The sequence below is a fragment of the Rhinolophus ferrumequinum genome, chromosome X (genome assembly GCF_004115265.2).
Source record: "Rhinolophus ferrumequinum isolate MPI-CBG mRhiFer1 chromosome X, mRhiFer1_v1.p, whole genome shotgun sequence".
Lineage (NCBI taxonomy): Eukaryota > Metazoa > Chordata > Mammalia > Chiroptera > Rhinolophidae > Rhinolophus > Rhinolophus ferrumequinum.
Window position 1 is genome coordinate 58,507,346 of NC_046284.1, and position 26,157 is coordinate 58,533,502.

Consider the following 26,157-nt stretch of genomic DNA (forward strand, 5'->3'; position numbering starts at 1 on the left):
CCCCTGCAACTAGCAACGGCAACTGGACCTGGAGCTGAGCTGCGCCCTCCACAACTAAGATTGAAAGGACAACAACTTGACTTGAAAAAAAAAGTCCTGGAAGTACACACTATTCCCCAATAAAATCCTGTTCCCCTTCTCCAATAAAAAAAAATAAAACTCTTATACATTAATAACTAGTATAGATAAAATTAAAATGCAAGTTACACACTTGGAAAAAATTGCAGCATATATGATATGGGATTAATATTCCTTTGTAAACATATAATTTCAGTCTTAGAGATAAGTTCCAAGAATAGTACTTAGAATTCCTGTATACCTTTCACCCAGATACCCCAAATGTCAATATTTTCTGCATTTGTTTATTTGCTTTATTCTCTTTCCCTGTCTTCTCTCTCCATTCTCCACTCAAGCTCACTCTTTCTCTATTTGTCCCTCTGTCTCTCTCTCTCTGTACCTCCTTCTGTCTCAACACACACACACACATACACACACACCCACACACCATCTTATTTTTCCTGAGCTGTTTGAAAGTGATTTGCAGACACAATTCTCCTTTACCTCTAAATACTTTAGTGTATATTTCCTAATATATGGCGTGTTCAGTTATAATGTGTCTTTGGTCTTCTTTTATCCGGAAAATTTCCTAAGTCTTCATTTGTATTCACAACATTGACATTTTTGAAGTGTGCAAGCCTGCAATTTTGTAGACTGTTCCTCAATTTGGATTTATCTGATGTTTCTCATTAGTTTCAGGTTAAGCATTTTTGGCAGGAATACCACAGAAGCAATTCTGAATTTTTAGTGCATCATTTCAGGAGGACACATGCTGTTGCTTAGCCCCATTACTGGCAGTGCTCACATGCATCATTTTGTTAAGATGGGGTATGCAGGTTTCTCCACTATGAAGTATTTAATAAGCATTTTATGGGGATATACTTTGAGACTATGTAAATATCCTGTTTAGAACTGCCAATTGGAAACACTTTAATATTGGAGACTGGTTAGATACACTATGGCATTGTGGGTGGAGGAAGAAACTTTCAGTTGCCTTCAGCTCAAAATGATCCACATGCCAAAGAGGCACATCTTGGGGAAGCCTGATCTGAACCCCTTCAGCATATACAATGGAATACAATGCAGTCATTTTAAATAATGTTGTAAAAGAATGTTTTGATTGTGGAAAGTTGTTTGATATGTATTTTTAAGTGAAAATGAAAGCTGATTACAATGCAGACATACACTGTTTTCCTATATTTTACATATACGTCATCCAGGCCTGGACAGATAATGCTGTTGCAAGTTGGGTTCCCCTGAAAGCAGACTCAGAAACAGATATTAGCAAGAAGGAAGTTTATTAGGGCCGTACTTTCAGGTTCAACCCCTGTATGTAAGAAAGAAAGGAAACACGATTAGGCAGAGGGAGAGGCTGGGCTGAGGATGACCACAACAAGCAGTCATCTCGCTTCATGGGGATGGCTCTCCCAAGTTGTCCTGGGAGGAAAAGGGGAGTCTTTGAAACCACACGGCAGTCTGTCATTATATGTAGACTGGCCCTGGAAAGGGACTGTCACTTTAAGGTAGGTATCTCTTCTCAGCCCAGAAAATTCCTAAAAGGCTGAAAGCTGACAGCCAAAACCTTTGCAATACTTTGGGGGATAAATCGTTTTGTCTTGAAGTGGGGATCTGGGTTGCACAGCACAGTATCCGTGATGTGTGACATAATGTTGCCAGTGTAATTACTAATTATTTTTGTTTCCTTTTTTTGCCTTTCTATATTTTACAAATATTCTACAAAAAAAACAGATATAATACTTATAATTAGAAACAAATCAATATTTTTTTAAAGAGAAAATTGCTGCACTGCATGGAAAAGAAATGCTTGTGTCAGGTCCAGGGATTTGACTATTTCTTTAGAGGTAGGATGGCATAATGAGCTTTGATGCTGCATGAAACTGGTTTCAGATCCACTCAGGTTTATGGCCTTACTCCTTAGCCCTTACTCTTTTACTTACTATTCCAGAGTTTCAGATTTCTCATTTGTAGTGGGGGAAGGCTAAGTGTGCGGTGGAGGCCTGGAGATTAGTGGGTGTATGGCTGATAGCTATCTTTTTTTTTTTTTTTTAAAGATTTTTTGTTGGGGAAGGGGAACAGGACTTTATTGGGAACAGTGTGTGTACTTCCGGGACTTTTCCAAGTCAAGTGGTTGTCCTTTCAATCTTAGTTGTGCAGGGCGCAGCTCAGCTCCAGGTCCAGTTGCTGTTGTTAGTTACAGGGGGCACAGCCCACCGTCCCTTGCAGGAGTCAAACTGGCAACCTTGTGGTTGAGAGGACGTGATTCAACCAACTGAACCATCTAGGAGCTCAGTGGCAGCTCAGCTCAAAGTGCTGTGTTCAATCTTAGTTGCAGGGGGCGGAGGCCACCATCCCTTGAGGGAGTCAAGGAGTCGAACCAGCAACCTTGTGGTTGAGAGCCTGCGCTCCAACCAACTTAGCCATCTGACCACTCAAGAGCTGTGCGGCAGCTCATTGATTTCATTCTAGTTGCGGAGGGTGTAACTCGCTGGCCCATGTGGGAATCGAACTGGCAGCCCAGTTGCCCAGAGCTTGCGCTCTAACTAACTGAGCCACCCGTCCGCCCCGGCTGATAGCTATCTTGAAGGAATGTTGTGAAAGGACAATTAGAGACAATATTGCTAAAGAGCTGCCATATAGTAAGACCTCAATAAATGATACTCATTATTTGTTCATTTATGTAGATTACACATTTTGTTAAGACCTCTGATTTTGCTATTTGTGTAAAAATATCTATACATTTAATACCTTCTTAGAAGTTATCTCTTCACTAAAGGGTAGAACAGCTAAAACATAGGATTTTTTTCCCAAAAGCATTCAATTTTAGAATCAGGAATAGAGGCAAGGCATTCTCTCGGTATTTACTTAACCCTTTATTTTCAACTAAATGTTCATTTATCAAACAAATGAACTGAGAGCAAGAGAAAAGCGATAGATTTAAAGGTGTATATATATCAATTTTTGGTTTTATTCAATACTACACTGATATACAAATGTTCCTTTAACACCATGTTTTAGGCATTATAGTATAATCAACCATCTGTACAAGACTTAAAGCTTCGTGACTACTTGTTGAAAAATTGGTAAGAAAGCACAATGAGGTCAATTAAAATAAAATGAGTTGAATGCAGCTTTGGTGTACTGGGCAATATTAATTACAATTAGAGCTTAGAAAATTTAATTGTGAATTTTATGTCATTTCTTGCTACCCTTGTTACCTCTGTGAAAATGTGAAAATTCTAGCCTACTTTTTATTCTGCAGATTATTTTCCCTTTAATGCATTTAATTAACACTTGAAATCATTGACTTCAGCTGATGAAAAATAAAATTTTATACTACTATCACTTAATTGCTCTATTTATCTTATACATTCAATAATGTTCTTTAATCCAACCTAAGGATTAATGGTGGGAAAGATTGCTCATAGGTTTTCAAGCCTAGTACTATATATAGTGATGACTTTCTGTGTTTGGGCGATTTTCCCCTTTTCGAAAATTACTAGGCTCTAAAAATTCTGCTCAATTTGATTGTAGCCACAACCGACTATTTAGAAAAGGACTGACCAATTAATATTGTTAGACAACTGTGCATTTTGCTAAAAAACGAAGTACAACAATCCTAAACTGAACTCTCACACACAAAATCTCATTAAAATCATTTGTTTGATATTATATACAAATAAGACATTTGAATGCATTTTTGCAGTTTTAATACATTATGGTAGCATCATGTATGCATAGTATACAATTTTACTAACATCTATTTGTGTTGGTTAATTTTATGTGTCAACTTGACTGGGCCACGGGGTGCCCAGATATTTGGTCAAACATTATTCTAGGTGTTTCCATGAGGGTGTTTTTGATTGAAATTACCACTTAAATCATTAGAGTAAAGCAGATTGCCCTCCCTAACATGAGTGGGCCTCATCCAATGAGTTGAAGGCTTGAATAAAACAAAAAGACCGACTGTCCCCTGAGTAAGAAGAATTCTTCCTGTCTGATGGCCCCATTGTGTGTGTGTGTGTATTGTGGTTAGAATACTTAACATGAGATCTACACTCTTGAATTTTTTAAGTGTACAATACTGAATTGTTAACTATATATACTATGTTGTATATCAATTATACATCAATAAAGCTATTTAAAAAGAGAAGAAGTCTTCCTGCCTGACAGCTTTCAGCTGGCTTTTTTTCTGTCTTTGGACTTGAACTGAAATATCAGCTCTCCTGGGTCTCTAGCTTGCCAGCTCAACCTGCAGATCTTGAGACTTGCCAGCCCCTCTAATCACATGAGCCACTTCCTTAAAATAAATCTCTTTCTATAGATGTATACATCCTATTGGTTCTGTTTCTCTGGAGAACCCTCACTAATACGCTTTTAAAGTAATATAATTAAACATACATTGAGTGTTTATACTATGCAATTTATACTGGTGCATAATGTATTAAAACTACCTAAATATTTAATTCTTCCAACAACCTTATGAGTGAGGCAGTTTTTATGCCCATTTTTACACAAGAAACTGAGGCTTGGGAAGATTAAACAACATAGAAAATGCCACACTGCTAATAAGTAGTGAGACAGGTGTTCCAACCTAGACTGCCTCAGTCTAGAGGTACGAAGTAACGCAGTATGCTGGCTGCCGCTAGTACTGGGCTTAGGGCTGCTCAGCCAGAGGTCAGGACACGCTCAAGCCAGATGCTGCTGTCTGGGTTCTGTGAAGCTCTGAGGGACCCTAGGAAAGTCTGCAGCATGAGCCAAAGCAGGCGGGTTTTTTTTTTTTTTTTTTTTTTTTTTTTGGGATCACACACACATATACATATATATATATATATATATATATATATATATATATATATATATATGTTTCAGGTGTACAAAACAATGTAATAGACATTTATAATTTATATCCCTCACACAGTGACAACCCCCTCCCCCATCCACTATCCCTCTGACATTGCACGCAGCCATTACATTTCCACTGTCTCTCTTCCTAATTCTGTACTTCACTTCTTGTAACTATATATGTATATAAAATTATAGTTGACATTCATTATTGTTCAGCTTCAGCTTCAGGTGTACAGTGCAGTGATCAGGCAGCTACATCTTCCCTGAGGTGGTCTCCCTAATGAGACAAGTGTCCATCGGGTACCCTCCAAAATCTTTACAACATTATTGATTACATTCCCCAAACTGACTTTTGTATCCCCGTGACAATCTTGTGGTTACTGACTGTGCTTTCTAATCCCCTCACCTTCCCCTTTATCCCTACCCTGCCCCCATCTAGCAACCCTCAGTTTTTCCTCTATGTCTCTGAGACTGTTTCTGATTAGTTCATTCACTTATTCTTTTCTTTAGATTCCACATATAAGTGAGATCATATGTATTTATCTTTCTCTGTCTGACTTATTTCACTTAGTATAATGTTCTCTAGGTCCACCCATATTGTTGCAAATGGTGAGATTTCATTATTCTTTATGACTAAAACAGGCGGTTTGTATGAAAAAGCCACTGTAAGTGGTTTGGGTGTGCCTGAAAGTTGGGTGAGGTCACGAATCACCAGAGGTGGTGAACGAATGGTGTCAGCCAGCTTGATGAAGTCTCAGATATGGCAGCTGCAGGAAGGGGGAGGGCTCAACAAAGAAATGATGGCTTCCGCCAGCTACTCCATCCAGGAGAAAGTTGCCCCTCCAGCCCCCTTCCTGCAGCCAGACAACTCAGTTATACCCTGTATGCCCTTGCCATCTCTCCAGCTGCTGCCCCAGCATGGAACTCAGAGTCAGTGATTCCGTTGGTGAGTTAGTCCGTGCACGGTCCCTTTAAGAGGAGCGCATGGGACTCCAGCCACCCTCATCTCACTCAGTCACAATCTCTGCTGGTTTTCACAGTCAGAAGTTATGGGGACTTCTCGTCCTGGTACTGGATCCCTGAGCTGAGGAGGGACTGGGACCCCTTGCTCCTCTGGAAGGTACCTCCACACCCAAGATATCCCTCCCAATTTTTAATGCTCACACACGGGTGTGGGAACAGTCTGTTCCAAGTCTCTGCCCCTCCTACCAGTCTCGAGGTGGCTTCTTCTGTATGTCCTTAGTTGTAGGGCTTTGGTTCAGCAAGATTTGGGGTGATACTCAATGATGGTCATTCTGTAGTTTAGTTGTAATTTTGATGTGGTTGTGAGAGAATGTAAGCATGGCGTTTACCTAATGTGCCGTCTTAACTGGAATTGCATGGTTACTTCTTGATAGAAGTGTTTGCCTGAATGGACTGAAAATACATGGGCAATTCAGAAAATATAACTACCTTAAACATATTTTCTGAAAGCCTAGTAACTTCTAATTTCTGTTAGTGTTATGTAACCTAAGTTGGCTGCCTCATTTACTGCAGCAGCCAGAGGTCACTTGGTCATCTAGGTGTCTTAGGCTGTTTCAAATATAGAAAAAAAAGAAAAATACAGGGCCTGAAAAGGTTTTTTTTTTTTTTTTTTTTTTTGGACTGTGTCCCAGGCTTCTTTATTTAAGATCAAAGTAATGAGTGGTATGAGGATTAAAATCAAGAGCATCTTAAACTTCCCTCCAATCAGTTCCTCCAAACTCCCTGCCCCCAGACCCTTTGTGTTCCCAATTCCTTACTGAATGAAAAACTTAATCCCCAAACCTTGGCAGAGAATCCTCAGGGTTCTGTTTCTTTAGCTCTGCTTTCTGGCAAAGGAGAGGCACCTCATTTTGAATGCATAGGAGAGCCCCGAGTGGTGACAGACACAGAGGGAAAGGCTTCACCCTCAGGGAAAGGACTGAGGAGTACGGTGTAGGGAAGTGAGGGCCCGCATAGCTTGGGGTACCAAAATGGGGCCTTGATGCCAAAGAAAAGAATATTGGTAACCCTGAGAAAGGAAGCCCACAAGCCTCAAAATCCTCTCACTGAGAATAGTCACTGCTTGATTGTTTGCCATTCTGGTGATGTTTGCAGAACCACGCTCAGACCATGTACTTCTCAAGCTCGAGCTACTGCAGGGTGAGCTTCTGGCACTGCAGGAACATGTTCTCCAGGTTGTTCTTCCTCAGTTTTCGAAGCTTATTCGCTTTCTCTCAGGCCTACACAAAGGTCTCTGCTCTGTGTTATCTCCTGTAGATTCTCGTTGTCAGCTTCCTCCATTCACTTCTGTAGCAGGGGCTGCAGCTTACACATGTTCTTCAAACTGACCTGCAGAGCCTCGAAGCAGCAGATGGTTGTTTGACTGAACACCTTCCCAAAGAGAGGCCCCAGGTGACCCCCATGTCTGCCTGGGTGTGCCCCAAGGTGATCCTCTTCTGCTTGGCAAACTGCTTGAGGTATTTCTGTAGAGATTTCATGTCCTCACTTGCCTTCTCCTCAGGGTTTTGCTCCAGCTTTTCCTTGTCCAGCTTCACAGTCCCAGATGGGGCAGTGCACGAATTGGGGGAGGTCCCCTCGGAGTTGCTCTCCACTCCGGCCCCTGCCTCACACTCAGGCTGAGGGGTCTCCAGGCCACCTTGGGGGCATCAGTTCCACTATAACCTGAGGTCCACAGTAGACCATGCCCCCCACAGAACTCTTATGGAGGGGTACATGGGGGAATTCCCCACACCTCGGTGCCAGGGCCAAGCCCTGGCCCAATTCCTGACTCACCAAGAGGGCCCTGGAGGCTCAACCAGGTTTGAGGGTCAACCCAGCCCGGCTCCAGCTCTCCTGGTCCATCGCCTCCACCACACAGTGGGGGCCAGAAGGCAGATGGAAGCCAGGTGTCCCACCATGGGGAAGGGTGGCGCCCCAGGTCAGAGGCCTGGTAAAAGGCTAGAAGTTTTCAGTGTTAGTTAAAACACAAGTACCCTGAGCAGATGTGATGTTACTACCATCACTTTGCATATTTGATTTTGCAGCAATGAATAGATTGTTTTTTCTTCACAGTTAGCTTACATTTAGGGTGTATAATCACCAGAGAGGCAGGAGAGAGGATATTAACAAATATTGGTGCCTCCTAAACCCTACTCGCCCTGCCAAACATTTCATGTATGATTAATTCATTCAATTGACATTACAATTTTACAGTTGAAACTACTCCTGTAAGAGAGCTCCTGTCTACCCAGCATCCACATTAACAGTTCTCAGGGAACAAAGTAGCTCTGTTTAGGCTATGAGCCCATTCCTGAAGTATCTTTGAGAGCAAGGAATTGGAGTCCTTTGCTTGACTAAAGCTTGTTGTGGTTCCACACATGTGGCTGAAGTCATGGCAAGATTAGATGGACCAGAACCACATGACACGGGTTCCCCACAGGATAAAACAGAGCAATTACGTGAAGAGAGAAGGAAAGACTGTAAGACAAATTGTATAATATCTGGATGATAAAATCATGAAGTTCGATTTAATAGACATGTGTTAAAGTGATTTGAAGGAAGAGATTAAAAAAATAGAAATAGAAATTAATGGATCAAAAAAAAATCAATAAAACTGGAAGCTAATTCTTCGAAAATACTGATAAATAAGAAAAAATCCCTGGGAAAGTGGAATAAGGACAAAATGTACAAATACTATTGGAAAAAGGGAGCATAAGAATAGATACAAGAAATCATAAAGACTAAATAACTTTGAAAACTAAGATAAAGTGGTGTATTGGACACCTATATACCACCTCACATGCCGTCAACCCACTTTTACCACATTGCTGTGGTAAACAGATTTGCACACATGTGACCTAATGGTTGCAGCCACTTCACCTTTCTTTCTGTTGTGCAGGAAACCTTGGCACTCATATGCAACCTGTAAGGAAGGGATTTAATAGGCTAGAAGTCATCCTTGCTTGGCCAATGAGGAGCAGGAGCTATGGGGTGACCAGTGAATAATTCCGATTATTCTAGTTGGCTACAGTAGAGATCAGCGCAACAACACAACCTTGAATAGGCTTCTTTATTTTTAACTTTTATTTGTTTATTTTATTAGTATATTTATTAGTATATTTACTTTTTATTACAGCATTTTAAAAAAATTGTTTTTCAATTACAGTTGCCATACAATATTATATTAGTTTCAGGTATACAACATAGTGATTAGATCTTTATGTATATACCTTGTGAAGTGATTACTCTGATAAGTCTACTACCCACCTGACACCATACATAGTTATCACAATATTATTGACTGTATTCCCTATGCTGTACTTTATCTCCCTGTGACTATTTTTATAACTGGTAAATTCGTACTTCTTAATCCCTTTCACGTTTTTTGCTCATTGCCTCAACCCCCCTCTCATCTGGTGACCATCAGTTTGTTCTCTGTATCGGTGAGTTTGTTTCTGTTTTGTTTGTTCTTTTCTTTTTTAGATTCCACATTTACGAGAAATCATATGCTATTTGTCTTTTTCTGTCAGACTTATTTCACTTAGCATAATACTCTCTAACTCCATCCATGTTGTCACAAATGACAAAATTTCATCCTTTTTTATGGCTGAGTAGTATTTTATTGTATATACCGGGGGCGCCAAAAAAATGTATACAAGTGGACACTTTGGTCAATGTTGCCCAAGCAGTAGTTCACCGTAATCAGAAGTGTCTGGACGCTGATGGTAATCACTTTGAGCACCTCTTGTAATTGCAGAAATCAAACATGATTTGTATTCATCTTTTGTTATCGGTATATATTGAGTATTACAATTTTACATTTTTTCCTTTCTTAAAATGTGTATACATTTTTTGGGTGCCCTCTGTATAAACCACATCTTCTTTATCCATTCATATATCGATGGACACTTAGGTTGCTTCTATATCTTGACTATTGTAAATAATGCTTCAATGAACATAGGGATGTTGAATAGGTGTTTCTTCTTTCCATTATTCACTCCTCTTCAGTCCTACTTACCCATTCCCTGGGATCATGTCCCTCAAGTATTTTATCTGCACACAAGCTCTTGTGTCAGGCTTCACCATATAGGGAATAATCCCGGGTTTACACAATTGCTTAATTTTCCAGACAAATAAATATTATCAGAATGAAGCCAGAAGAAAGAGAAGATTTCAATAAACTGATTATCATTAAAGAAATTGAACTGATAGTAAAAAATAAAATATTGCCTTCACTCCCACCGCATTCTAAAGCTATCAGGCCCAATTACATGTGATATTTATCACACTTTCAAGAAATAGATAACCCCTATTACATAAATATTTTTCAGAGTCTAGAAAATAAGGGTATGCTCCCCAGCTCACTTTATGAAATTAATATTACTGAAAAATGGACAAAGTATAACAAAAAAAATATAGTCCAGTCTCTTTTCTGAACATAAATACAAAAATCCTAAACAAAGCATTAAAAAATTGAGAGAAATATGACAATATCTAATAAAGTTGAAAATGACTCAATAATTTGATATTCAATTTAATAATTCAAATATCCTGATTCAATAATTCATATTTAGGTATATAACATAGAGAAATTTGTGCATATATATGCGAAGGTGGTTGCTAAACCAAGTTTTTATTATTTTTATTTTTTGCTAAATCAATTTTTACAATGCCAAAACAGGAAACAACTTAAATGTTTATTATAGTGAGTGGGTAAGTGATGATGTCTTGATGAGATGGAATATTATATAGCAGTTAAAATGAATGAACGTTATATAAATAACATGGATAAATTGGTATACATTAATATGAGCTAGAGCTTTATATGTCAACATAAATCGCAAAAACATAATGTTGAATAAAAAAGTAAGGTGCAGGGCCAGCCTGGTGGCTCAGGCGGTTGGAGCTCCATGCTCCTAACTCAGAAGGCTGTCGGTTCAGTTCCCACATGGGCCAGTGGGCTCTCAACCACAAGGTTGCCAGTTCAATTCCTCGACTCCCACAAGGGATGGTGGGCTGCGCCCCCTGCAACTAGCAACGGCAACTGGACCTAGAGCTGACCTGCGCCCTCCACAACTAAGATTGAAAGGACAACAAACTGACTTGGAAAAAAGTCCTGGAGGTACACACTGTTCCCCAACAAAGTCCTGTTCCCCTTCCCCAATAAAATCTTTAAAAAAAAAAGTAAGGTGCAGAATGATGTGTGTGACATTTAACTATATTTTAAGGCAGCCCAAACAATAGTGTATAATTTTTCATGCAAATACTTATTATGTGTAAGAACATGATGGGAAGGGTATACAACAAATTCATTATTATTGATGGTTCTGGGTAAGAAGGGAGGGGAATTTGTTTAGGGAGAGGTACAAAGGGGCTTCAACTCTATCTGTAATAGTTTATTTTCAAAAACAGGAAAGTTTAACAATTATGATACTGTTGATGTTTATTAGTTCTGGAAGGTGGATAATTATACTTGTGTTGTTCTTAGTAATATTCTATGTATTTTCATAATAAAATTGCAATCCTGATTGGCAGATTATGTTTCAATATTGTATATTCAAATAGCACTTACAGTTCAATAGGAAAATGAGATATGCTCTGTAGTCAATAGAACAATGGGCAAATATTCAAGGAAAAATATAAAAACTCAGAAATATAAGAAACTACTGTTCACATAAAATGAATTTTCACTATTGTATTTATGCATGCCTGTATGTCTCTATGTATCTATGTATGTGTCTACCTACCTACCTACCTGTGTACCTACCTACTTATCTATTTAATGAAGTGTTAGGAAAACACATACACTGCTGATAAACCTCTCCTGAAAGCAATTTAGTGATATTTATATTGAGACTTCAAAATGTTTGTACTATTTGCCTAACTCAACTCCTCTTCTAGTAATTTATAAAAACCAAAACCAAACACAAGCAATGTGTGAGTAGACATGTTTGTTATACAGTTAGTTATAATGATGAAAAATTGAAAATAGCTTAAATTTCCCAGAGTAGGTCGTTGTTTCAATACCTACGGTCCATTTATAGTGTGGGAGTCTATGTAACTATTTAAAATTAGAATTATATCTACAGATGGGCAAAATTTCCATAATACAGTCTGAAGTGGGAAAAGAAAATTTGAATCCATGTGTATACCACATAAAGCATGCGTGTGTGCGCATGTGAGCATGCCTGCACACACATGCGGCACACACACACAGACACACACACACAGACACAATGTACACATACTGGAGGGAAATACACTAAAATGTTGATAATTGTAATTTCTGAGTTTTGGGATAATGAATGGTTTTTATAATATTCTTTTCTGCTCTTCCAAATTTTCTATAATGAATGCATATTTTTTATTTTAAGCAGAGAAATAAAGCTGTTCTTCAAATGTTAATATAACCCTTGTCTAGTACATAGGTAGTGGGGCTTACCCGGTAATACACATTGAATTTTTTAAATTTTTAAAAAAAATTTTATTTTTTATATTTACTGTTATTTTTCAGACAGCAATCCCATGTAATAGCAATGACTGCAGGCTGATTATACAGTCCAGCACTGTATATAGGGTAACCATTTCTTTTCTTTTTTTTATTAGTTTCAGGTGTACAAATCAACATAATAGTTAGACATTTACACCCTCACAAAGTGATAACCTCCCTCCCCCAAGCTACTACCCCTCTGACATCCTATATAGCTGTTACCATACCATGGAATGCTATTCTCCACATCCCATGACTATATATATATATATATATAATATATGTATATATATGTATATATACGTATATGTATATGTATAATATACATGTATTATATATATACATGTATTATATACATGTATATATATATAATATATATGTATATGTATAATATATGTATATATAATATATGTATATTAATTATATATATTATATATATAAATATATATGTGTCATTATAGTTGACATACAATATTATTTTACTTCAGTTTCAGGTGTCCAGTGCAATGGTCAGGCATCTACACAATCTACGAAGTGATCCCCCGATAAGTCCGGTGCCCATCTGACACCCTACATAATCTTTACAACATTGTTGATTACATTCCTCACGCTATATTTCATATCCCCATGATTATGTTGTGTCTACTTATTCACTCTTTCTAATCCCTTTACCTTCTCCCCCATCCCCTCCTCCTCCCATCTAGCAACCAACAGTTTTTTTTTTTCTGTACCTCTGAGTCTATTTCTGTTTTGTTTGATCATTTATTCTGTTCTTTAGATTCCACAGGCCTATTTTCTCATTGTGCATCTTCTTTTGCTTGAATAATGCTGTTAAATGTCTTGAGTCTAGTAACAATTTAAGGCCATAAATAGTGGTAATATTCTTCCTTTCACAGACACTCTACCTTTTAATTATCCATCAGAAAGGAAATTTATTTGGTATTCAGCTAAGATCTCAGCCATTTCCAGAGAAAAGAGGATGATAGTGGACTAAATTGCTGAGTCTTAAAAGTTGAGTGAAATTATTCTCAAAGGCTATGCTTGAATATTTTAATATCTGGCTAGTACTCCTTTATAATCTATCAAATATTGGGGTAGCCCCTGATGGTTGCATGAGCTGTTGCACATTTTCCAACTGTGTTTGAACAAATACCTAATAAGGTTTGAGAAATATATAAGACACTCCAAGAAATCTTGCTGTATAAGAAAGAAAATAGAGAAAAATTTTTAAGTGCTTAATACTATTATTAATATTGATACTTGTTTAGGTGTAAGTATTTAAAAATATCTCCTAAAATATGATAATCCATGTAAAATAACTATTCATATCTCTTATTGTTTGGGGGTATGGCACAAAGAGAATATTGGGAAAGCAATCCAATTTAGATTATAAACATTTAAGATATGGTAGTAATATAATAAGTAATGTCTCATTTATCTAGCGTGAAGCGTTCCCATTAACATAATGTTATCTGCTTTAGTTCTCAAACAGAGAACTAAACTGTTTTTTTTATTTTAAAAATCTTTTTTACAGTATTATGTACACTGGGCAGGGCGCAAGGAATGGATATGTCACTAGGGCATAATCTCATAATTTTGGTTTATAATTATCGACTTCATTCCTGGTTACCCCACTAAACTAGGAAGGAGTTCTATGAGAGAAATTGTCTGTCTTATTCCTTTCAGTGCATCACACAGTTCTTAGTATATAATAGGTACTTAATAAATGTTTAATGAATAAAAATGCCTTTCTAATATTCTAGTGCCTTTCATTGCTATCAGCTGTCATATCTCATGAGTATCTGCTATTTATCCTTATAATCTGATTTGTTCTTTCATTTATATATCTGTGCCTATTATGTGCAAGTTTCTATTTAAAAGCTTTGAGAGATACAAAGATGAGCAACATATGGAACTTTCCCTCAAGGATCTTGTGAAGCTTCCTTTTTAGTTGGAGTAGTTGGGAATAGAAAACGTGTATAAAAATACCTATAATAAAAGCACATGATAAGTGTCAGACACTGGTGAAAAACTGGACAAATCAAATAGCCTTTTCCTAGTCCTCATTACCTTGACCTTTCTGTAACTTCATGGGGCTTTAAAGGATGGAGAAATGGTTCTTTATAGAACATAAGTGAACAAACTGGCATTGTGGTGAATAAGATGTTAGACATGGATCCTACAAAGGTCTTCTAGGTTGGTAAGGAAGATGACACATTTACATAAAAAAACTAGAATAATAAGGAGACATTGTCAGTGCCACGAGGAAACAATAATAAACTATGGGAACTCAGGAGGAAAGAGAGCTCATTTGAGCTTTATTCTTATGAAATAAGTAGGTGTTTTTTGACAACTGGCCTCTCAGAAGTCTTTCTCTTTTTATACAAGTTTCTGCCATTTTTTTTTTTCTTTCTGATGGTTGAAGTTACTAGAAATCCATTCTTTTGATAAGAGACATGTAACTCAACAAGCCTATTTTGGAAAGGGTTACGTTTATGTGCAGAGGCAGAGAAATAGAAGAAGGAAGGAAATGTAAGAGCAGAGGGATATGCCTTGATAGGAATATGGTTTCTTCATGAGTGCAGCCCCTATTGGGGGGAGACGCATCACTGGATGTGTAAATAATTACTTCTTTCCTGTGTATGAAAGGAAAAAAAAAATCAATATACTTGTGATATAGCTGATACAAAAAAAATCAATGTGATCAATTTTATAAGTTTCACATGGAAAAGCTATTTCATTGCTATATAACGACTATTCATATTTATATTCTGCATATGAGATTTCATAGTTAAAGAAACATTTAATAAGACAAAAACAATAAACTAAGAACATCTTAGACTAGCCAGGTTGAAAACAGGCTAGCCAGGTTGAAAAGCCTGCAGGTTGTAAGTTACCATTCGGAGTAAGGAGATCAAATCTTTTTGGTCAAATAGCAACCCCCCAAATTGATTGATAGCAGGTTAGTTTGCTTCATTGTCAGGCATTATTCCCTGAACATAACACTTTTCTAAGGGAGGGTGGTACTTTGAGGGGAAGAATTGGTCAGGCTGGCTATTATCTGTGCAGAAGGATTGAGCTTTGCAAAAACAACATCTGGCATGATTAAACTTGACTGCCAAGGTAGAGCCAACAGTGAAGGATAAGAGTGTAATAAAATTTTACTCATGTAGGCAGAACCACTCTACCAGCAATAGCAAAGCGAACCAGAAGAAAGGTAATGTGAATATAATTCAGTCTAAAAAGTCAGTGAGACTGGCACGCTACGTTATTTTGGGCCATTTCAAAAAACAATGTGATATAGCTTTTTCCTCAAAAAATCCACATTGTTAAAGGTTCAAGGTGTTATTGGAAAGAATGATAATAATAGATAGTAATGCATAAGGAACTGTGGGTTTATGTAATAAAGCACATTTATATTTGAATTCCTAAAGGTAGATTAAAAATGGCCACGGACTGGGGATTGTGTATTTTTATGCACTGCAGTATCCACTGTCTATTCCTTGTACTGAGCATATATAAACAATTAGCAGTTGGCATGGTGATGTCTGTTTATTCAGAGAGGTGCCAGCAATAATCTTTAAAATAATGTAAAGTATAATTTATTCATTTTACCTTTTGAATAACGTTTGATCATTGAACATTAAAATTATTTTAAGTCATTGGGAAATTATAAAATAATAGCATTAATACAAAAGTCTTCTAACATTTTGAAAACTTTAAGGATAGTGGTAAAATCTATCATCCCAGACTAAATACATGTAGTTATTGCACACTTTCTTTCCTTTTTTTGAATCTGTGTGTGTTGAGGTAGTTTGGAAATTGTATTTATGGACTTAAGAAATTTCAAAGCTTTGCCACTTTCTAGTTTTATTATCTTTGGAAAATCACTTAGTCTCTTTAGGTTTTAGTTTCCTCACCTATCAAATAAGGGAATTGTGGGAATAATAATCTCTAAGGCCCTTTTCAGCTCTAGCATTCTGTGGTTCTGTGCTCATACAAAGATTAATATTTTTTCATGAAAGTGTCATCTGTGAGATTCAAGAAAGTTTAGTTTGAAGTTCCATTCCAATTTAAAGGGATTGTTTCCCAGCAACTACAGCACCTTCTAGCATTTATTACATCATGCTGAACTTCTGTTTGTCACTATTTCTAGAGCAGTCTGAGAGCCTTGAAGGCAAGGACATTCCATTATCAGCTAGCACAACATCTGGCACATAGTGATCTTTCAATAATTGCTAAATGGATGAATGAATGAATAAATATGTGGCTATTCATGTGACTTTGATTACTTAAATTTGTGCCTCTCTGCTCACCTGACAGAAGGGCTTGATCTGGTTCCTTCTTACAAATCAATTGTATCAAATGAAGTTGTTGATATGAAAATGTTTTTGAAACCTTAATCATGTTACATAAAAGTCAAGTTTCATTATTACTGTTTTCCATAGTGGATTAAGAAGCTTGAGTTGCTCTAAAGTTTTGTTTCTTCTTAGTCCACTTCTCATTTTCTAATATAGTTGTTAGCTGTTGCTTTTTAGTTTTCTTGTAACAATTTTTTTTTTTTTTTTAAATATTCCATGCCTCAGTTTAAACGACCTTTAAGGACGAATTCCAGATAGCTTTAGAAATGCTGAAATTTCTACCATTTTGAATAGGAGAAGTTACATTATGAAAATTAAAGAGGGATCACCTTGCTTTTCTTTTCTAGGAGAGTTTAATATGAGAACCATTCATTTCATTCAACTTGTCAATATGCTTCCCTAGAAACTATGCAATTAGGCTTCCCCAGAAGTAAAACTAATGGGATTTTGACTACTCTTCAGTTTCGTGAACTGTCAATTATGAATGGCTCATGATGTGACTGTAATAAGATTATGCAAGTGTGCTACTCATGGGTGATAGAAATTAAAGAATCAAAGTAGCTACAAGGAACTTCAGAAATCCTGTTGTGTTAATCATGTGATTAAAAAAGGACGTACATCCAAAAACATAACCCTTGATTGGAATTTGAATATTGTACTGGATATATACATATAAAAATTCATATTATATATCCAGTACAATATTAATGGCATATAAATATGTTTGGCAGTTAAATGTTCAGATTTCAGAGGTAATGATATTGGTATGAGAACAATAGATTTCTGGAGGTTTAAGACAACATATCCCTTATGAATATCTCACTCATTTCTTGAGTATGCAAAGAAATATTGTCAGGATTATGTCACTATTCTAAACCAATCAGATAATTCAGTTTTAAAAAATATCAAAGTTACATCATGAACACAAACTGATAGGTTGAGTGAATGAATGTGTTACTTTTCACACAGGTGTTTGGTGCATGAAGATGCAACCTTATCTGTCAATACTAAATACTGTACTTGTATTCCAGTAATAAAATTTTCAATAATTAATAGAATTGTCCCTATCTCCTTAAGGAAGGGTTTTCCTAATTGTCGTCACTAGATAAAATCACCTGTTATGAAGCATTGTTTTGAAATTCAGTTCACCCTGGATATTATTGGTCTTTTTAATATATTTGGATTAATCATCCACTAACATTGAGTGCAGAAACTTTGTTATATTTATCTTGTATAGCTTTTTGTTCATAATAGATGCTTAATTTATGTAATGTATACCTAATGTAAAATTACTTCTCCATTGGTGAGAATTCCCGTGAAAGTAATGTGGATGAAAAAGGAGCTCTGTAATAAATCTGACCGAAAGTAACATCACAGGGTGATCTGATCATAAATTCCTAACTGGGCAGGTCACGGTGGGTAGTCACGCCCCAGGCACATAACTTCTTTAGTAAAATATTTATCTTTGCCCTAAGCAAGCCCTGTGCATTGTTCTTGTGCATCTAGGTTAACACACCTTTGAAATGCCAGGGTAATCTTCTTTTTAGACCCCTGAGAGGGGTAACTACCCTCAAGGGACCACATAATCTTGTTAACTATCCCGTACCTTGCTTTCTCCCACCTTCATTTAATCTTCCTTATGTTCCCTCCTTAATTCCAAATGTATAAAAGAAACTGTAAAACTGTCATTCTCTGGAGCATTTGGATCTCAACTTGAGATCTTGCTTCCAGGCGAGTCTTCTGTTTGGCTCAAATACACTTATTAAGAATTCTCTACAAGTTTGGATGTTTCTTACATCGACAGTAAGGGAAACAATTCAAATGAGCATGTGGATAAATGGAAATTTATGGTTTTATATTAATGAAAATTCCAAAAGTGAGTCCGTGTTCAGACAATAGTGTTCTGGGAATCAATACTGCAGGGTCATCTGTCTGTCTCTCTTATATATTGTATTAGTCGGGGTTCTCCAGGTACACAGGACCAGTAGGAGATCTATATCTATATCTGAGTCTGCATCTATATCTATATCTGTATCTGTATCTGTATCTGTATCTATATATGGGGATTTATTGTAGGAATTGCTTCATGTGGTCATGAGGATGAGAAGTCCCGCAATCTGCTGTCTGCAAGCTGGAGAACCACGAAAATCGGTGGTATGATTCAGCAGGAGGTATAATTCAGTCCAAGTCTGAATGCCTGAGAACCAGGAGAGCTGATTGTGTAAGTTGTAGTTCAAGGCCCAAGAACCAAGACTGCTCATGTCTGAGTGCAGCAGATGGATATCCCAGCTCAAGCAAGAGCAAATTCACCCTTCCTCCTCCTTTTTATTCTGTTCAGGCTTTCAAGGGATTGGATGATAGTCACCCACAGTGGTAAGGGCAGATCTCTTAACTCAGTGTACAGATTCAAATGCTAATCTCTTCCAGAAAAACACTCATGGACACAACCAGAAAGAATGTCTTACCAGCTATGTGGGCATCCCTCGATCCAGTCAATATATAGAGGTGCCAAAAAAATGTACACACGTTTTAAGAAAGGAAAATACTGTATTAAAATTGTAATAGTATATACCGATAACAAAAGATAAATGCAAGTCACGTTTGACTTCTGCAGTCACAAGAGGTGCTCAAAGTGGTTACCGTCAGCGTAATTTTAATACAGTTTTTTCCTTTCTTAAAATAAATAAATAAATAAATAAATAAATAAATAAATGAATAAATAAATAAATATATATATATATATATATAGTTACAAGAAGTGGCGTTCAGCATGAGAAATAGAGACAGTGGTAATGTAACGGCTGCGTGCGATGTCAGAGGGGTAGTAGATGGGGGAGGGAGGTTATTACTGTGTGAGGGACATAAATGATGAATGTCTATTACATTGTTTTGTACACCTGAAACTAATTAAAAAAATGTGTACACATTTTTTTTGGCATGCTCTGTATATATGATGGTTAACCATCATGTATATTTCTGTATCTCTGTCACCAGAGACAGGCATTTCTCTGGATTGTGATCCTTTGCATTGCACTTTGATAATTTTTGAGGGAGGGAGAGAGACAGGAACCACACAGGGTGGCAAACCAGGAAACAAAAGAGAGAAGCCTTTCTCCCGGGCAGATGGTAAACCAAGACTGCAGTCGAATGGGGAAGATTATCTCTGCCTTCATTCTTTCCCACTGCAGACACGTTTTTCTCCAAATGGCAGACAGTAGGGCTACAGCCGTTAAGCCACTTCCTGTCTCAGGGAAGGAATTTGGAGAGCTTAGCTTGCTTGCATATTCATCCTTAGACTGGTCATGAGAGGAGAGTCCCGAATGCTTTTCATCATCCCCACCACTTGGCATTATCAGTCACTCTGATTTTATCCTTTCTGATAAGTTTGTAGTGGCTATATACTTTTTTTAAAAAATAAGGGATGTATAGTGAATGTTTTTGGCTTCTATTGTGATTGTCAGAAAATGACTATGTGACCTATTGGCACGATATATTATGTTGATAGATTGCCTAGGAGTAGATCTTCCTTGCGTTCCTAGGATAAGCCTTACTTGATCATACTGAGTGATTCTTTTATTACCGAATTTTCTTTTCCAGGGTTTTATTCAGGGCCTTACGTCTCTGTTCAGAAGTCAAATTAATCTTTTTTGAGCTATAATCATCAGGATTTATTATGAGGTGTTAAAGAGAAAACCACAGGCCCCAAATGGCATCAATCGTGCTAAAAGCCCATGATACCAAACCTAGATTTAATACCTGATCTAATTGCAGTTTTAACCTCTCTCAGAAACGTAATCTTAATCAACCAGTCTGGAATTTTTTGGGAGACACCAATGTCATGTGGGCCTCCTCTGTCCCCCATGGAAAGAAGAGGCAATCTGCATCGTAAAAATCCTTCCTGTTCTCTATTTCCTCTCCCTCCCTACCAAAAGCTGTCCAGGTGGAAAAACAATCCTTTCTTTTCTTCTATTAATAGTTCCCTTGCCCCACCCTTCTTCCTATAAATACCTTCCGTTTTGTACAGCTCCTCAGAGAGGCCTTGTGGTTCCTAGACAGGAGGCTGCCTGCTTCACGAATCACTTAATAAAACCAATTAGATCTTCAAAATTACTACGTTGAATTTTGCTTTTTAATAGATGGTTACTCTAACTTTGTAAAATGCATTGGGTAGTTATCTTAAAAGGTTCTAAAAAAATTTTAAGTGAAACCATCTGGCCTTGGAGAACCTTTGGAGATAACCGATTTAGTCTTCAAATATTCGTATTTAGGATGATGGTGAAACCAAAAGCTCTATTGGTGATATGAACCTTTTTTGGGGATAGGTTTAAATAACAGTGTTCAGGTAGGTCTTGGAAAACAGAAGCATAGTCACTTTATTGAAGGTGAGTTTAGGGAGTGGGACTGTGGGCATAGGAGAGAAGATGGAGTAGAAAGGAACTAATTAGAGACTCTAATTGCCTGATTGCCTGTACTTAAAAGACTTTTAAGATCATAGCTCCCAAATTTATTAAGGTTCTGTGAATGGGTTGTCCTGAAACCCTGCATTTGGGTGTTTAAAATAATTTTTACCTCTAGATCTCATTCAATGTTATAGAAATTTCAAATACACTTAATATACCTTTTGACAAACTTAATGTCCTGATAATTAAAGGCAGTGATATTATAGAGTTCCTATGAACTTCTGTGCATTTGTTTTGCTACAAACTGTTAGCAAGACAGAATCACAGGTTTGGGAAGAATCAAAGTTGATTATTTATTAAGTCTCTGTGGGAAGACTCCTGAGGACAACAGATCAAAATGCAAGTTAGAGCTTTGGCTTTTCCAATTATGAAGAAATGAACATGTCAGTCTGGTATGTGCCCTTGTAAGATACATTTCCAGAGGCCACACATTTCATACTCTGTAGGGGACTGAACAGGGCAATGTATTCAGGGATAGTGGAAACCTAGTGGTCATGATTCTGGACTGATAGCCCACAGCCTTGCTCCTCACCTCTTTTATCTCTTAGAGTGACATTTCCTTCAGTCTCTGTGACCTGCTGTTCTTGCAGCTGGCTCTCAGGGAAATGTGGAGAGAAGAGAATAGTTTGATGTTACAGAGCTTTTGATGGAGAAATATGTCCCTAAGTTGGTATTTTAACTACAGTGCTCTGATTTCTTATATTTACTGTTTGAAGATTCTGGATATAGCAGGGTTTTTGTTTGTTTGTTTGTTTGTTTTTTACTTTATATGTATGAGAAGATTATCACAGATACTTTTTGAATTCACTGACTGGTATGTAGTGAGAGGTTCAATAAATTATTGTTGAGTGAATGTAAGAATGATTAAAATAAACAACTTTGTAATCTATTAGAATAATCCAATTAACATGATTTAAAATAATTTCTCCTAAGAAAAATATAAAAAACAGCTATTATTATTCTAGATAGATAATTTTATGGATGTCTTTCTCTTCACCTATCTCTCTTAAATATTTATTGCTCAGTCATTTCTTTACCCTGCTGTCTCTTTTCTGTCCCTTCACGCACACATACACAACCACACACATACAGATGCTCACGCGTGTATATATACATATGCATGTATATGTATATACATAATTGTATAAATGCATAATGTTTCAATTCCCCATACATTCTTTTCTTTCTAGTCCACCTCTCTTTCAGTCCTCTTCTCCATTTCTCTCTTCCCTTTTTTCTCTCCCCTTTTTCAGTTTTTGTTTCTTTGTTCACCTTTCCAAAGTCCATACATCTTTTCGATTTCTCTCACTCCTTTTCCACACCAGTCATCACCTCTCTCTTCCTTTATATTTCTCCAGTTTATCCCCATCTTTCTTTTTCTTCACACTTTTCCACATTTCTCCCATAGTAGAAACACACACACACACACACACACACACACACACACAATCTCCTCCTAAGGCCCTTTTCCTCTCCCTCATATTTTTCTCCCTCCATTTGTGGATCAAGCTAACAGATTTCCCTCCTCTGGTATCTCTATTAGGTTTCTCTCAGTAATATAGTCTCTTTGGGGATTTCTTTTTCTCTATATTTCCATGTATTGTTCCTTGTTTATCTCCTTCTATGGTGTTGCATTCTTTTTGCTGAGGACTCCTTTCCTTTTCATCTCTGTTTTTCCGAGTTTCTATGCCTTTGGCTGTCTTCTCCTCTACTGCATTTCCCTCTCTACCTAGCAACCTTCCCCTTCCACCAGTCTAATTAGACATATCAAGATCTCTGTATAGTCTGCCATAATCTCCCAAGAAAAATAATTTTCTTTTTTGCCCTTCGCAGCACATGTTCACATCTCCATAAACACATGTACCACCATATATCACTTATTTATTTCTGAGTGCTAGGCAGAGTGGTCACTACTGAGGCACGGGGCAGTGAGGACAATGGGAAGGTAAAAACCTGGATTTGAATCCTAGCTGCACTGGTTGCACAAATTTCTTAACTTCTGTAGACCTATATCCTGAAGTGGTAACTACAAGGTGAACCATATAATTTATTATCCAGACTGAGGTATGCTTCAGAGTGAAAGGGGGTTCTAAAAAACAATTAAAGTTAAATACTAGTTGGAAATATTATTTATTGACTAACAAATTGGTTTTATTCTATTAATGGATTTATAAAAGTTTTATCAAAAACTCTCCAAAAATAAAATCTTCCTAAAAGTAAAAATAACACATATTTGTGTACATTAAAACAAGTTCAAAAGCTTTTGTATCGATTACCTAAATCACCACTGTAATTGAGATGTAAAACTTTTACAATGCTACAGAAGATATCCAATCAATCCTCTCCGTCTCCCTGGCCCCAGGTAAACCTTGATCTGCTTTCTATCACTACAAAGTAGTTTTGCCTATTCTAAAATTTCGTATAAATGGAATCATGTACTTGTTTGTGTTCATTCACTCAGGATAATGTTTTTGATATTAATCCATATTCGTGCCCCTTTTCTTTTTCTACATATTATTTCACTTTACGGACAGACCATAATTTGTTTATCTTTGATGTTGTTTCAGTGAGGTTTCAGTAGGAAGTGAAAATAGATTCTTGTTTACGATCTGTATCAGACTTATTTAAAAAAAATAATCTTCTATTCCTGGTATGCTGAGATTTCTTGTTGTTGTTTAATTCCAGCATGATTGCTAATTTGATTAGATCTCTCTTTTCCTGGATCTTTTGAGATAATCATTCTTTTATTCCTTTCTTTTTTTCTGTTAATATGGTGAATTACATTATAGCTTTCTTAATGTTAAACCAACCTTGCATTCTTGAGATAAACACAACGTTGTCATGTTGTATTATCCTTTTTATTCATTGCTGGATTTAGTTTGCTACTATTTCATTTACATATTTTGCACTTATTTCCTAAGTGAGATTGGCTCATGATTTTATATGTTTGTCTTCTTTTTTTTTGTCTAGCTTTTGTACCAAGGTTATACCAACCTCATAAATTAAGTTTGGGAATGATGTCTATTTTTCTTCCTTGAAATATATTCTGTAACATCGATTTATCTGTTCCTTATGTGTTAGGGGAAAGGTCTGTATTAGTTTTCTCTTCCTGTGATAAATAATTACCAAAAATTCAGCATCTTATGACAGCATCCATTTATTATCCATAGTTCTGTAGGTCAGAAGTTGGGTAGACATGGCTGCTTTCTCTGCTTTGAGTCTTACAGGCTAAAATCAAGCTGTTAGCTGGGTTGTTTTCCCTTCTGCAGCTTCTAGGGTAGAAACTGTTTTGAGGCTCATCAGAAAGTGGTCAGAATTCAGTTCTATGTAGCTGTAGGACTGAATTTCTATTTCCTTGAATAAGCTGATTGGCAACTTTAATTCCATCAGTAAAGTCTCTTTTGACTTGTAATATAACATATTCATAGCCATAACACCAGGGACAAAGATCGTGGGCACCTGAAATCCTGCCTACTAAAAGTTCATCTGTAAAACCCTCTGTGCTTGATCTTTTTACTGTGTAAAAATTTTTAACTGTTGATCTCTACAGGTAATTATAATTTTAAAGTTTTCTATTTCTCCTTGACTCAATTGGCAAAGTTAATATTTTTTCCAGTAATATATCCACTTCATCCAAATTTTTAAATTATTTGTGTAATTTTTCATGCTATCTTATTATTTAAATCTTTACTATAACCAGTCACGGCACCCCTTTTTTTTCTAATGGCACATTTTTTTTTTTTAAGTTTATTGGTGAACAGTGTGTTTCTCCAGGGCCCATCAGCTCTAAGTTGTTGTCCTTCAATCTAATTGTGGAGGGCACAGCTCATCTCCAAGTCCAATCATCGTTTTCAATCTTTAGTTGCAGGGAGTGTAGCCCACCATCCCATGCGGGAATTGAACTGGCAACCTTGATTGTTGAGAGCTCACGCTCTCACCAACTGAGCCATCCGGCTGCCTCTCCGTCAGCTCAGCGGCAGTTCATTGTCCTCAATCTAGTTGTGGAGGGTGTGGCTCACTGGCCCATGTGGGAATCCTAACCGGCAGCCCTGTTGTTCAGAGCTCACGTTCTAACCAATTGAGCCATCCAGCCGCCCACGACACCCTTTTTATTCCTAATGATGTTTATTTTAACCTGCACTGTTATTTTCTGGATCAATTGTGCCAGAGGAGTTTTTATTATCTTTTCAAAGTACCAATAGCTGGAATTACTAATAAACTCTTTTGCATCTGTTATCAATTTCATTCATTTGTGCTCTTATTTTTACCATGTATTTCTTTGGAAATAGTGAATATAATTAGGGTTTATTTTATAAGTTTATCATTGAATAATGGATATTAAATATTCAATGTATTTATTTGCTTGGTAAAGATTTGCAGGTTATTGATGCTGGGGATTTTAACCAATGTCATCATGTTTATTCAAGTCCAGATAATAGAGGGAGAGGGAATCACAACATTGAGGCAAAAGGATTTCTATTACATATGAACTTCACTTAAGACAATAGTGTACAATATAGAAAAGAGTAAGAGTAGAAACATGGATTTTGAAATCATATGTATATATGGATTCTGGCTCTGTCACTTGCTGCTTATGTGATTTTAGGCAAGTACTTAATTTCTCTGGGCTTCAATTTCTTCATGTGGTAGTCATTGGTAATGTTTGCCAAGTGTTTTCATTTATCTCCTGTTCCAAGCCCTTGGTAGGAGTATACTTCTTGACATTCATAGTTTGGGAGGGGCACTAAATAGTTCTGGCCAACAAATTGTGAGTGGAAGTGTCCTACTACTTCTGCGCAAGAACACATGATTGCAGGTTTTCCTATACTTTTCTTAAAACAGTTCATTATTTTTTCTCATAGGAAGGAAACTATGGAGTCTTGATGAAAGAGTCTAAGAAGCAGTGGTTATTAGGGGGAAA

At 36.9% G+C, this 26,157-nt stretch overlaps 1 pseudogene; it reads right to left on the reverse strand.

Annotated features, from left to right (window-relative positions):
• Positions 1-7,252: 7,252 nt before the first annotated feature.
• Positions 7,253-7,844, reverse strand: LOC117011735 (POU domain, class 5, transcription factor 1-like; annotated as a pseudogene).
• Between the last annotated feature and the right edge of the window lie 18,313 nt (positions 7,845-26,157).